Source organism: Saccopteryx leptura, chromosome 2 (assembly GCF_036850995.1).
Source record: "Saccopteryx leptura isolate mSacLep1 chromosome 2, mSacLep1_pri_phased_curated, whole genome shotgun sequence".
In the NCBI taxonomy this organism is placed as follows: Eukaryota; Metazoa; Chordata; class Mammalia; order Chiroptera; family Emballonuridae; genus Saccopteryx; species Saccopteryx leptura.
In genome coordinates, this window is record NC_089504.1 from 11,959,622 (window position 1) to 11,973,569 (window position 13,948).

The 13,948-nt window shown below is 39.6% G+C and overlaps 1 protein-coding gene and 1 non-coding gene across 5 annotated transcripts in view; one reads left to right on the forward strand and one right to left on the reverse strand.

The window, feature by feature from the left end:
* Positions 1 to 13,948, forward strand: part of STRBP (spermatid perinuclear RNA binding protein) — a 154,152-nt gene that overhangs the window by 8,793 nt on the left and 131,411 nt on the right. The window lies entirely within an intron of this gene.
* Positions 2,912 to 2,987, reverse strand: TRNAD-GUC (transfer RNA aspartic acid (anticodon GUC)). The gene has a single exon. It is a non-coding gene; the product is annotated as a tRNA-Asp (tRNA).

Genomic DNA, 13,948 nt, shown 5'->3' on the forward strand with positions numbered 1-13,948 from the left:
TATTTACTAGTTGTAGCTCTCTCTCCTCATGTGTGAAATTGGAGTAAAAGCCCTGATTTACAGAGTTACAATGATGATTAAAGAAGATAAGAAAAATTTAAGCTATGAGGCATATAACATTTTTTTTTGAGGGGAGCATTGAGCAGAAATTAAGAGTAGGCTTTGAAGTAATTTCACTTGTAAGGACTTGGGTTTTTATTTTTTATCATGGTGTTTTCAAATGTACTTAAAAGAGAAACAGTACAGTGAATTTCCACATACCTGTCAACTCACTGCAATGGTTACCAGCATGTTACCAGCCGCTCTTTTAGCAATCCTTCACTCACAGTTACTTTTTGTTGTTGTTTTTGCTAGAATATTTACAGCAAATTGGACATCTTATCTTATACTTTCATCTATAAATTCTTCAATATGCATTTCTTTTTTCTTTTTTCCTTTTCTTTTTCTTTTCTTTTCTTTTTTTTTTTGAGAGCGAGGCAGGGAGAAACAGGACATTGCTCCTGTGTGTGCCGTGACCCGGGAATAGAGCAGCAACCTCTGGGCTCTGGGAGATGCTCCAACCAACTGACCTATCAGTTTGAGCTTTATTTATTTATTTTTTTTAAGTGAGAGAGAAGAAGGGGGAAAGATGGGAGAGGGATGGGAAGCATTCATTTCTTGTTCCACTCAGTCATGCATTCATTGGTTACTTCCTGTGTGTGCCCTAACCTGAGATCTAACCTGCAACTTTTTCGCTTTGGGATGACACTCTCAACTGACTGAGCTAACCATCCAGGGCTGTATTTCTAACATATTGAACCTAAAAAATAATAATAACCTCAAAGCTATTTTAACCCCCCTAAATTAACAATTTCTTTAAAAAAAATTTTCTTATCTAATACTCAGAAGAAGCTGTATTTGAAATATAGCTCTACCACTCACCAGCTTTGTGTGTTAATCAAATTACTAGTGCTCTCTGAGCTTTTGGCTTCTTATCTGTAACATAAAGATAGTACCTCATGATGTTATTTTGAGCTTAAATGAAGTAACATAAGATGCCTCACATGAAGTTTCTCAGTAAATGGCCCAGCCTCTCTTCTGAGCCTTTGGCATGTGAATTAGACTCATGTATTGTCCTCCTCCCTTCTTTACTTTCACAGAGTAACAGTACTCTGGAATTCTTGCCCACTAACCTAGTGAAATGTCTCTTCATTGGGCTATTTGACTCTGAGATTCTGTAAGAGTTAAAATCATACTCATCCTACCCCCTCCCCCCCCAAATCATTATTCTCCTGTCTGCTGGCTCATTTCAATCAGCATGCACCTGTTTTTTTTTTAACAACCTTTTCTTAACCACACTGTCTCTTCCAAATACAATCCAATTTCTCATCTTCTTGAAAAAGTTGTTTCTATTCATCTCCAGTTCTGTTCTATCCTGAACCTACTTGAACGAGACTTTGAACGCCATCACTCGAAGACTGCTCTCGTCAGAGCTGCAAAGTTGAATTCTTACTTGACCTATTAACAGCATTTGTTGCAGTGGACATCTCTTTCCTTAAAATACTTGCTGCTCTGGTTTCTAGGACACCACACTCGGCTGGTTTTCCTCCTACCTCCTCAGCTTCTTCTCAGTCTCCTTTGTCGGTTCTTCCTCATCACCCCTGCCTTAGACTGGACTACCCTGTGGGATCTCTGCTCCTTTCGCTTCGTCCCTTGGTGATCCCATTTAGTCTCATAGCTTTCAGTACCATGTTTGTGCTGATGACTCCCAAATTTTTATCTGGTACTCCAGGCTTGTATATCCCACTGCTTGCTTTGATGCTTCAAATTACATATTTTATTGGCATCTCAAACTGAACTTCTCCCAAACCAAACTCCTGGTCTTTACCCTGCGCCATCTTCCCTCTACTCCTCATGTATGTAGCCTTCCATATCTTAGCAAATAGCATCCTCCGTCTGTCCAATTGTTCATCCAAAAATTGTGATCATTCTTGACTCTGTGTCTCCTCTCTCACTGCATCTTACCCATCAGGAAATCTTGCCAGTTCTAATCTTCAGAATACATCCCGACCTGACCACTTTTCATCACCTTTACTGATTGAAGTCTCCGACAGCTCTTCTGAATTATTGCAGTTGCCTTTTTTTTTTTTTTTTTTACTCTTGCCCCTTTATAGTTTGTTCTCAGTGCTGTAGCAGGAATGCTCCTTTAAAAAAGGTACGTTAGGTTTTGTCTCCTTGTCTGAACTCCCTGGTGATACCTCACCTTATTAGAGTAAAAGGCCAAAGTCTTATCAAAGGCCTATGTACTCGGATCCTTTCTTTTTGCCTCTCTGACCTCATTTCTTCTACTTTTTGCTTCCTCCATTCTGGCTACAGTGGCCTCTTGCTGTGTCTTGAACAGGTCAGTCATATTCCTGTCTCAGGTCTTTCGCATTTGCTGTTTGGCATGTCTGAGGGTGCTGTTTCTCAGATCCATGTGGCTCCCTCTTTTTTCAGGTCTTTGTGCACATCTCCCCTTTCCAGTGAGGCCTTCCCTCACCATCCTGTTAGAACGGCCCTCCCTGGGCTCCCTTTTCTAGCGTCTTTTTCTCCAGACCACTTAAACCATTTAACTTATAATATATTTTGATTTTTTTTTTTTTTTTTTGCATTTTTCCGAAGCTGGAAACGGGGAGGCAGTCAGACAGACTCCCGCATGCACCCGACCGGGATCCACCCGGCATGCCCACCAGGGGGCGATGCTCTGCCCATCCGGGGCGTCGCTCTGTTGCAACCAGAGCCATTCTAGCGCCTGAAGCGGAGGCCACAGAGCCATCCTCAGCGCCCGGGCCATCCCCCGCTCCAGTGGAGCCTTGGCTGCGGGAGGGGAAGAGAGAGACAGAGAGGAAGGAGAGGGAGAGGGGTGGAGAAGCAGATGGGCGCTTCTCCTGTGTGCCCTGGCCGGGAATTGAACCCGGGCCTCCTGCACGACAGGCCGACGCCCTACCACTGAGCCAACCGGCCAGGGCTTATTTTGCTATTTTTTAATTGCCTTTTCCCCTTCACTCAAGTATAAGCTCATTAAGGCAAGAATTAGTATTGTTTTTGTATTCTGGAGGTTCTAGGGACCTAGAACAGTGCCTGGCACTGAGTGGGCACTTGCATATTTGTTGAGTGAACTATTTTATTAGTTGTAGTTTATTACTTTATAAAGGGTGCTAGAGCTGTAGTGTTTTGCTGGAGACTACTATGTACTGTGAAGTCTGTGATGCATTTATTCCTGTTTCTCTTCTTCATGAGTATCCTTTCTTAAGACTGCCAGTAGGTTTTATTGTTAATTTTTCAGCATGATTTTGAATCCTTATGTACTGTGCATAATCTATGGAGGGATACAAATAAAGTATACATAGACCCTGACTTTGAAGAGCAGATAGTCTGGCAGGGGAGGTGATTGCATGATCATGTGTACACACACACACACACACACACACACACACACACGTAAGTACTTAAGAGATAAAATGGTCCAGGAAGTCTGAGGATCAAGAAATTATTTCCAGCCAAGGAGACTGAGAAGAGACTTCAGAGAGGTTGTGGTTTATGATATCTGTACTGAGCCAGGGAGAACAAGTAGGATTAGACGATGAGGAAAAGGCGAGGAGAATTCTGTATGGAGGGAATCACATGTGCAAATAAGAATGCTCAGGATTGGCCCTGGCCAATTGGTTCAGTGGTAGAGCATTGGCCTGGCATGTAGGAGTCCTGGGTTTGATTCCCAGTCAGGGCACACAGGAGAAGCACCCATCTGTTTCTCCACCCTTCCCCCTCTCCTCCCTCTCTATTTCTCTCTTCCCCTCCTGCAGTCAAGGCTCCTTTGGAGCAAAGTTGGCCCGGGTGCTGAGGACGGCTCCATGGCCTCCGCCTTGCTAGAATTAATTGGTCTGCAACGGAGCAACCCCCCAGATGGGTAGAGCATTGCCCCCAGGTGGGCATGCCAGGTGGATCCTGGTCTGGCGCATGCGGGAGTCTGTCTGACTGCCTCCCTGCTTCTAACTGGAAAAATGCATGCACACACACAGACAAAAAGAATGCTCAGGGTTGCTGTGGGAGGAAAGAGCAAGTGACTCACTTAGTGAAAGATAGGGAATATTGAAGGGCCTGTAGAGGGTAAGTTTGGAGAGGAATGCGGGAACCAGTGATAGGCCTTGAATGCAAGAATGAGGAATTCAAACTTTAGTCTGTCAACAGTAAGGCTTCAGTGAAAGGTTTTTGAGCAAGAGTGGAGGGATGACATTATTATGGCTATCTTTATGAATCTGACAACTTTGTGTGAAAAGAGGCTGAAAGAAATGTACTGATTAATATGCTGTTGAATAGTTTGAGAAAAAAGTGGTAAAGGTACTAGAAATGGGTATAGAATTGATGCCTTGAAACTAACAAAATTTGATAACTGAACATGAAGACTGTGCTACAGACCCACAAGGATTCAAGCCTAGTTATTCAGTCACCTGGGGAACCTGAGACAAGTGGGGTTGGGAGGCGAGTTTAGTTTAGTTTTGATATTGAGTTTGCAAGTTTGGTGGTGCCAGCCAGCTGATGAGTGTTGCGATGAAAAGAAAATCAGGACTTTTTGGAGAAAGGTTGTGCATCTGTGGCTTTGTGCGTCACTTTGATACCACTGACTGCCAGAGGGAGAGGGGAGACCTGATGCTGAATCTATGAGGTCTGAATCAAGATAGTTAATCTGGGAAACTTCTGGTGAGGCATCCGGACTTTTCTTTTGATTTGTGCATTGATGGATCCACTTCTTACACTGAGTTTGTTGGCTGAGTTGCTCTAGCTTTAAAGCACTTCAGCAGCTTGATTCATGTCGTCCTTTGAGCTTTCCATGGCTCTGGGTATCTAAGCTGTCTTACTTCTTTGAAGCCAGCAGATGAGAGTTCCCATCTAGTCACCTTGATCACTGTTGAGGTCACTTTAATCATGACATATCCTTCTTTTTCCCCTTAGGAATTAGAGGCACTATTGGAGGAAGACAAACCTTCTACCCTAATTAATGGTAGTTAAGGTGTTCGTTGCCAAAACATTTCTTTAACAACCTACACTTAACAAAATGCCAGAAGGTACAGAAGATTTAGCTTCTCTTCTGGACAGATTCAAGAATAGGTTCAGGTTCTTTTAGATTTATATCCTTTTCAGAGCCTTGTAACAGAAGTCACAACCCAAAGGTTATTTATAGGACAAAAGAGGTTTTTGCAAAAAAATGATAATTAATGTATACAATTTTTGTTTATAGGCTATCTAATGATGCATATTTATTTTTATACATAATACTTTTTTTAATAGTTGAATAAAAAGACATTGTGTTTATTAAAAACCAGACTTGACCAGCTCGGTTTAGAATGGTGACTTTGAGCTTACAACATTAGTCATCCCCGAACTAAGTCTTTTCCTTTGAGGTTAGCTCATAATGTCAGTGAATGATTTTGCCACTGATGTTATAGGGTTTTTCTTTTTTCCAGTAAATAGGAGTCAATAGGAGCTAGTTACCCTGAAATGAGAAAATTTTCCAATATACTGTAGGATAACTTATATTTTCAGTTTCTTGTTAGCTTTTAGTTTGTCAGATTTAGCATATATTGTAGTTAAATTTTTAAAAAATTATGCAATTTTATTTCCGTATAAATTGATTTGCCAAGAATATAAAGCATGACATCTTAAACTTATGAGAAACCTGTGAGATTTTTTTAGCCCTGCTTTGGTCTTTGGCAGATGTAAAACTTGATATATATGTCCAGAGTAGTTAGGAATTTGTCTAAAATGGCACACCTAACTAATGGCAGAGATGGGACAAGAAATGGATTTTTTCATCTCCAGTCATCGGTTCCTTTCATCATGTCAGGCTGCTGTTTTAGAAACGTGGACCAGAAAACCATGAATAAACTTACAGTTTAACTGGTCATCATGCTGGCACCTAATGATGTTCAATAGGAACAATTAGGGTTCCCTTGTTCTTGCTTTAAATTATTTTCTTAGCTTAACCATTTTCTCTTAATTAATTAATTGATGTTTTTAAGTGAGAGGAGGGGACATAGAGAGATAGACTCCCACATCGCCCCGACCAGGATCCACTCAGCAACCCCTGTCTGGGTCGATGCTTGAATCAATTGAATTATTTTTAGGACCTGAGGCTGATGTGCTCAGACCAACTAAGCTATCCTCAGCACCCAGGGCTGACGCTCAGACCAATTGAGCCACTGGCTATAGTAGGCCAAGATGGAGAGAAGGGGGAGAGGGAAGGGGAGAGAAGCAGTGGGTCGGTTGCTTCTCTTTGGTGCCCTGACCGGGAATTGAACCCAGGACATCCATATGCCGGGCCAGCACTATCCACTGAGTCAGCTGGCCAGGGCCTAGCTTAACCATTTTAAACTGAACAATTTGGTGGCATTTTTTATTATAATCACAATGTTTAGCAACCATGACTCTACCTAGTTTATTTCTTTTTAAAATTTATTTATTGAATTTTAGAGAGAGACAGAGACAGAGACAGAGACAGTTAGATAGACAGAAAAAACATGAATCTGTTCTTGTAGGTTCCCTGACCAGGAACTGAACTGGCAACCTCTGCGCACTGGGACAATGCTCTAACCAACTGAGCTATCAGGTCAGGATGACCAACCCTACCTCGTTTTAAAACATTACCTTCAGCCTGACCTGTGGTGGCGCAGTGGATAAAGCGTCGACCTGGAAATGCTAAAGTCGCCGGTTTGAAGCCCTGGGCTTGCCTGGTCAAGGCACATATGGGAGTTGATGCTTCCTGCTCCTCCCCCCTTCTCTCTCTCTGTCTCTCCTCTCTCCCTCTCCTCTCTAAAATGAATAAATAAAAAATTAAAAAAAACAAAAACAACAACAACAAAAAAACATTACCTTCACTCCAAAGTAAAACCCCTTACCCATTAAGCAGCTTCAAAAAAATTTTAAGCAATTAAAATTAAAATTCTTAACTGTGACAAGGTCAGTGATATCAGGTTTGCATTATAGGTCACCCCTAGTGCTTTGCACCCCATCTCTGTGAGAAGTAGAATCCTCTTTGTTATTTAGTAGTAGATGTATTTACCATATAAATAATGGCAGTATTGCAAAAGAAAGTGTCAGGTAGGTACACAATGATTAATAATACGAATAACAGACATGCATTATGAAAATCATCTCTGATCTTCACACTACTTTCACACTAGCCTTTCAGAAAGGTAGCTTTATTTCAGATGAGAGAACTAAGTCTTGTTAAGCCCAGAATCACTTAACTGGTAAATTATGCATCTGGGTTTGAATTCATGTCTTTCTGGTTCCAGAAGTTGGGTGTTCTCTTTACTAAGTCTGGGGACTTAGTATAGGTACTGTTTTAGCCGGACCAGGGATAAGGGTAGGGGAATTGAGTTTGCTGGTCCTGGTAGTGTCTGCGGTAGTATTCTGTCCTGACCAGTTAGGATCTGTATTCCATAGGGGAAAACAAATAGAAAATAACCATTGGAAACTTTGGAACTCTAATGGGCATAATTACAATTAGAAGAAATTGCAATGTAGCTTCTGAGATTTGCTCTTACAAATTCTCTACTTCCTATTAATTTTTAGTGAATTGTTATTTGACTTGCTTTTTAAACCATACATTTTTTTGCGTGAGTAGTTAAGGATTAGTCTTAAGAGTACTAGGACTTGGTTGAATTCCCATTTTGAGGTACTTTTAAAAAGTGATGGTTCACTTCCAATGAAGAAGAACTCAAATTGTGATATTTTGGAGGATTTTTGTAGTTATACTTTGCCACTATTAAAAAATAAAACTCAGTTTTTTTAAATTTTCAAAGAACTTTTAGTAGGTCAGTTTTTAGTTACTTCTTTGAAAGTAGCCTGAAGTCACCTCGCAAACCTTGTCATTATTCTGCTGTGCTTTGAATGACACCAGTTTTTCTTCTGAGTGATAGGCAGTGGAGTAATTTGCTTCAATATGCTGGGGTTAGGGTAAAAGGATGATATCATGTGAAAGACAGCTTCTTGGCTATTTTGGACAAAAGAGATGTTTTTGGGTTTTTTTTGAGCATAATGAGAATATAAGTTATAGCAATAGCAGCCGTCTAATATGTTCTGAGTTTAAGTGAGTTGATAGTTATCCAAAAAAGTAATAGGTTTTTTAGTGACCTTGTGACTTTTGCTAATATTTAAACAGTAGGTACTTTTATAAATGGATTTCAGGCTTTCAAAAACTCTTAAAGTTTTTAAAATGCCCTTGTAACTTGGCTCAAATATTATACATTTTTCTGTTTTGACCTAGGGATGAAGTTTCATTTTCTCTAGAACCAGCAAAAATGTTTCATGAAGAGTACAGGCTTTGTTAGTGTTCAGATTTGTTTCAAACCCTTTCTCTGTCCCTTTCTAGCTGTATGACCTTCTTTCACCTTTTAAAATGAATTTAATACCTCACAATTCTACAGAGGAAGGTTAGAGGGTGATGTCTTTAAAGGGCTTAGCACAGTTTCTGGCACATAGTAAATTGTGTTCAAGTTGTAGCTGTTGTAGGAAGAAGTTTAGAGTTTGGTAGCCTAGATAAAAGCATAATGCAAATATAGTAAAATCCTCATTTTATGATGTATACTATCCTGCAATCAATACATTTCTTCTTGGATTTTTTGTTTGTGTGTGTGTGTGTGTGTGTGTGTGTGTGTGTACGTGTACGTGCTGAAGTGCCATGTGTCAGTTTTCGTGAGTTCCTGCAGCTTGCCCTCTTTCTCAGAAATGCTTGGCAGATATCTCCGTTGATTGTTGTATAATTTACCTCAAAGACTAGATGGTGCTTTCTATACACGCTAATGATGAGGCACTTGCTCCCATAGCAGTCCTTCAGTGAACTGTTTCTGTGTTGCATGCTACCAGGTTCTTACCACCATCAGAGAGGTCTGCTTGCTGCATGTCCCAGCTTATGTCACAGAAGGCAGCTCTGGTTGCCTGGGGTGAAGGAATTACACAGTGCCTGCTTAATTTTTATAGTATGTTTTATGATGATTGTTACTAAAGCCTGAGAAAGCTGTATCCTAGTTATTAATTTTACTCATTACTTTCCCCATTACTTGTATTGCTTCACTTACTCTGTTCAGAAAAGTATACAAAAGGCCTTTTACTCTGAAACTGTAGGGGGGAGGTTGTGATGAATCATAACCCAGGAATACCAGTTATAGATGGGACTTTGGGAATCAGCTACACTGACCCTCTTTTTTTCTTTCTTTTTTTAACAGAGAGTTAGAGAGAGGGACAGATAGGGACAGACAGACAGGAATGGAGAGAGATGAGAAGCATCAATCATCAGTTTTTTCGTTGTGACATCTTAGTTGTTCATTGATTGCTCCCTCACATGCGCCTTGACCATGGGCCTTCAGCAGACTGAGTAACGCCTTGCTCAAGCCAGCGACCTTGGGTCCAAGCTGGTGAGCTTTGCTCAAACCAGATGAGCCCTCACTCAAGCTGGCGACCTCGGGGTCTTGAACCTGGGTCCTTCATATCCCAGTCCGATGCTCCATCCACTGCGCCACCACCTGGTCAGGCTGACCCTCTTTTCTTGTAGATGAGAACACTGGATGAGAGAATTTGTGACTTGCTCAAGGACACAGAGTAAGTGACAGGTCTGATTTCCAGTCTAGTGTTGTGGAGATAACCTTGTAGAATGGAGAGAGCACTGGACTTTGGAGACACACAGCCCTGATTTTGAGTTCTGATTCCACCATTTATGAACTGTGTGACCTTTGGATCATAAATCTGTGTTTCATTTCTTTTCTTTTTAAAAAATATGTTCCCTTTTTAAAATTTATTTTTATTGGTTGATTCTTGTATATGCTCTGACCAGGGATCAAACCCACAAACATGGCATATCAGGATGACTCTCTGACCAACTGAGCTATCCAGCTAGAGCCATCTGAATCTCTTTCTTGATGTTATACCCTGTTGGCAGGGTCATGAGGATTATGAGATAATATAGGAAAGCACAGTGCCTGACCTATGCTATGAGCTCAGTAAATGCTGTCTGTTAGGCTGTGCTGTTCTTTTTTTTTTTTTTAATTTTTATTTATTTATTTATTTATTTTAGGGGGGGGAGAGAGAGATAGAGAGAGAGAATGAGAGAGAGAGAGAAGGGGGAGGAGCAGGAAGCATCACCTCCCATATGTGCCTTGACCAGGCAAGCCAGGGTTTTGAACCGGCAACCTCAGTGTTTCCAGGTTGACGCTTTATCCACTGCGCCACCACAGGTCAGGCTGTGCTGTTCTTCTTGATTACTGAAAAAGGTCATATGGCTAAGTGATTATTCTTTATGAAATGGGAATCAATGAGAAGGGTTGATATTTTTGCCAAATCCTTTCACTGAAAATCTAAGTAGTTCATTATAGGAGAACTGCTTACTGCTAAACGAGGGCAAAACATTCATCAAGAGCATAGTGACTACTGCTCCAAGTTGTTCAGAGTTGACAGTACATCTTGGGAAATGTTTGCGTTCCCCAAGTGAATTGTAGTATGGAACACCAAAATGAATGTACATGTGGCTGGGGCAGCAGTCCTCAAACTTTTATCCTCAGGGCTCCTTTACACTCTTAAAAATTATTGAGGACCCTAAACATCTCTTATTTAAGTGAGTTGTATTTGTTGATATTTATATTAGAGAGTATATCTGATAAAATTTTATATATTCATTTAAAAAGTAACTATATTGTATGTTAACAAAGATTGTATACATATATATATAAATATACTGCACACAAAAATTAGGCGATATTTCAAAATGAATATGAAGTTATAAAATATCTCCTAATATTTGTAAGCAGTATATATATTTTAAGATTTTAGGTTTTAAAATTTTTTGTTTCAAATTACAAAAGTAATACATATAAATTAATATAGTATAGAATCAGAGTGCAAAGTGAAATTATTTAATTCCTGTTATATATACGTGCAAATCTCTGCACTCAAGAATTGAGCATATATCCTTCCAGAACTATTTCTATACAATTAAAATGTTCTTTCTTGCTTCATCTCTCTCGCTCAAATATTGTTCAGTGAGTTGTTTTTTTAATTTAGAGGAGGAGAGGCAGAGACAGTCTTCTGCATGTGCACTGACCGGGATCCACTGGGCAAGCCCACTAGGGGGTGATGCTCTGCTCATCTGGAGCCCTTGCTCTGTTGCAACCAGAGCCGTTTTTTAGTGCCTGAGGCGTAGGCCATGGAGCCATTCTCAGTGCCCAGGGCCAATTCAGTCCAGTTGAGCCCTGGTGGTAGGAGGGGAGGAGAAGAGAGAGAGAGAATCAAGAGGAAGATGGGTATAGAAGCAGATGAGTGCTTCTCCTGTGTGCCCTGACTGGGAATTGAACCCAGGACTTCGACATGCTGGGCCGATGCTCTACCACTGAGCCAACTGGCCAGGGAAGTTCAGTGAGTTAAAAAATTTTTTTAATTATAGCATTACAGGCATACCTCAAGAAGCTAGAAAAAGCTCAAATAAACAACTTAACCCTGCATCTAAAAGAACTAGAAAAAGAACAGCAAGTAAAGCCCAGAGCTAGTAGAAGGAAGGAAATAATAAAGATCAGAGCAGAAATAAATGACATAGAGGCTAAAGAAACAATACAGAGGATCAATGAAACCAGAGCTGGTTCTTTGAAAAGGTAAACAAGATCAATGACTTACCAAGAGTCAACGAGACTCACCAAGAAAAAAAGAGAGAGGACTCAAATAAATAAAATTAGAAACGAGAGTGGAGAAATAACAACTGACACAACAGAAATACAAAATATTGTAAGAAAATACTATGAAGAACTGTACGCCAAAAAACTAGACGACCTAGATGAAATGGACAAATTCCTTGAATCATATAATCTTCCAAAAATCAATCTGGAAGAAACAGAAAACCTAAACAGACCAATCACAACAAATGAGATTGAAACAGCTATCAAAAAACTCCCAAAAAAGAAAAGTCCTGGGCCTGATGGCTTCACAAGTGAATTCTACCAAATATTCAAAGAAGAACTAACTCCTATTCTTCTCAAGCTGTTTCAAAAAATTCAAGAGGAAGGAAGACTTCCAAACTCCTTTTATGAGGCGAGCATAATTCTGATTCCAAAACCAGGCAAAGATAACACAAAAAAAGAAAATTATAGGCCAATATCCCTGATGAACTTAGATGCAAAAATCCTCAACAAAATATTAGCAAACCGGATCCAGCAATATATGAAAAAAATCATACACCATGATCAAGTGGGCTTTATTCTTAGGAGGCAAGGGTGGTACAATATTTGTAAATCAATCAATGTGATTCATCACATAAACAAAAGAAAGGAGAAAAACCACATGATAATTTCAATAGATGCAGAAAAAGCATTTGATAAAATCCAGCACCCATTCATGATCAAAACTCTCAGCAAAGTGAGAATACAGGGAACATACCTCAACGTGATAAAGGCCATTTATGACAAACCCACAGCCAATATCATACTCAATGGGCAAAAATTAAAAGCAATCCCCTTAAGATCAAGAACAAGGCAGGGGTGCCCCCTTTCACCACTCTTATTCAACATAGTTCTGGAAGTCCTAGCCACAGAAATCAGACAAGAAAAAGAAATAAAAGGCATCCGAATTGGAAAAGAAGAAGTAAAACTATCATTATTTGCAGATGATATGATATTGTATATAGAAAACCCTAAAGTCTCAGTCAAAAAACTACTAGACCTGATAAATGAAATCGGCAAGGTGGCAGGATATAAAATCAATACTCAGAAATCAGAGGCATTTTTATACACTAAGAATGAACTGTCAGAAAGAGAAATCAAGGAATCAATCCCCGTTACCATTGCAACCAAAAAAATAAAATACCTAGGAATAAATCTAACCAAGGAGATTAAAGACTTGTACTTGGAAAATTATAAAACATTGGTAAAAGAAATCAGGGAAGATACGAACAAGTGGAGGCATATACCGTGCTCATGGTTAGGAAGAATAAACATCATTAAAATGTCTATATTACCCAAAGCAATTTATAAATTCAATGCAATACCTATTAAAATACCAATGACTTACTTCAAAGATATAGAACACATATTCCAAAAATTTATATGGAACCAAAAGAGAACACGAATAGCCTCAGCAATCTTGAAAAGGAAGAATAAAGCAGGAGGTATCACACTTCCAGATATCAAGTTATATTATAAGGCCATTGTACTCAGAACAGCATGGTACTGGCATAAGAACAGGCATATAGATCAATGGAACAGAACAGAGAACCCAGAAATAAACACACAGCTCTATGGACAACTGATATTTGACAAAAGAGGTAAGGAAATACAATGGAGTAAAGACAGCCTCTTCAACAAATGGTGTTGGGAAAATTGGACAGCTACCTGCAAAAAAATGAAACTAGACCACCAACTTACACCACTCACAAAAATAAACTCAAAATGGATAAAAGACTTAAATGTAAGCCGTGAAACCATAAGCATCTTAGAAGAAAACATAGGCAGTAAGCTCTCTGACATCTCTCGCAGCAATATATTTGCTGATTTGTCTCCATAGGCAAGTGAAATAAAAGACAGGATAAACAAATGGGATTTTATCAAACTAAAAAGCTTCTGCACAGCTAAAGACAATAAGAACAGAATAAAAAGACAAACTACACAATGGGAGAATATATTTGACATTGCGTCTGATAAGGGGTTAATAACCAAAATTTATAAAGAACTTGTAAAGCTTAATACCAGGAAGACAAACAATCCAATCCAAAAATGGGCAAAAGAAATGAATAGACACTTCTCCAAAGAGGACACACAGATGGCCAATAGGCATATGAAGAAATGTTCAACATCATTAATGATTAGAGAAATGCAAATTAAAACCACAATGAGATATTACCTCACACCAGTCAGAATGGCACTCATCAATAAAACAACACAGAATACGTGCTGGCAAG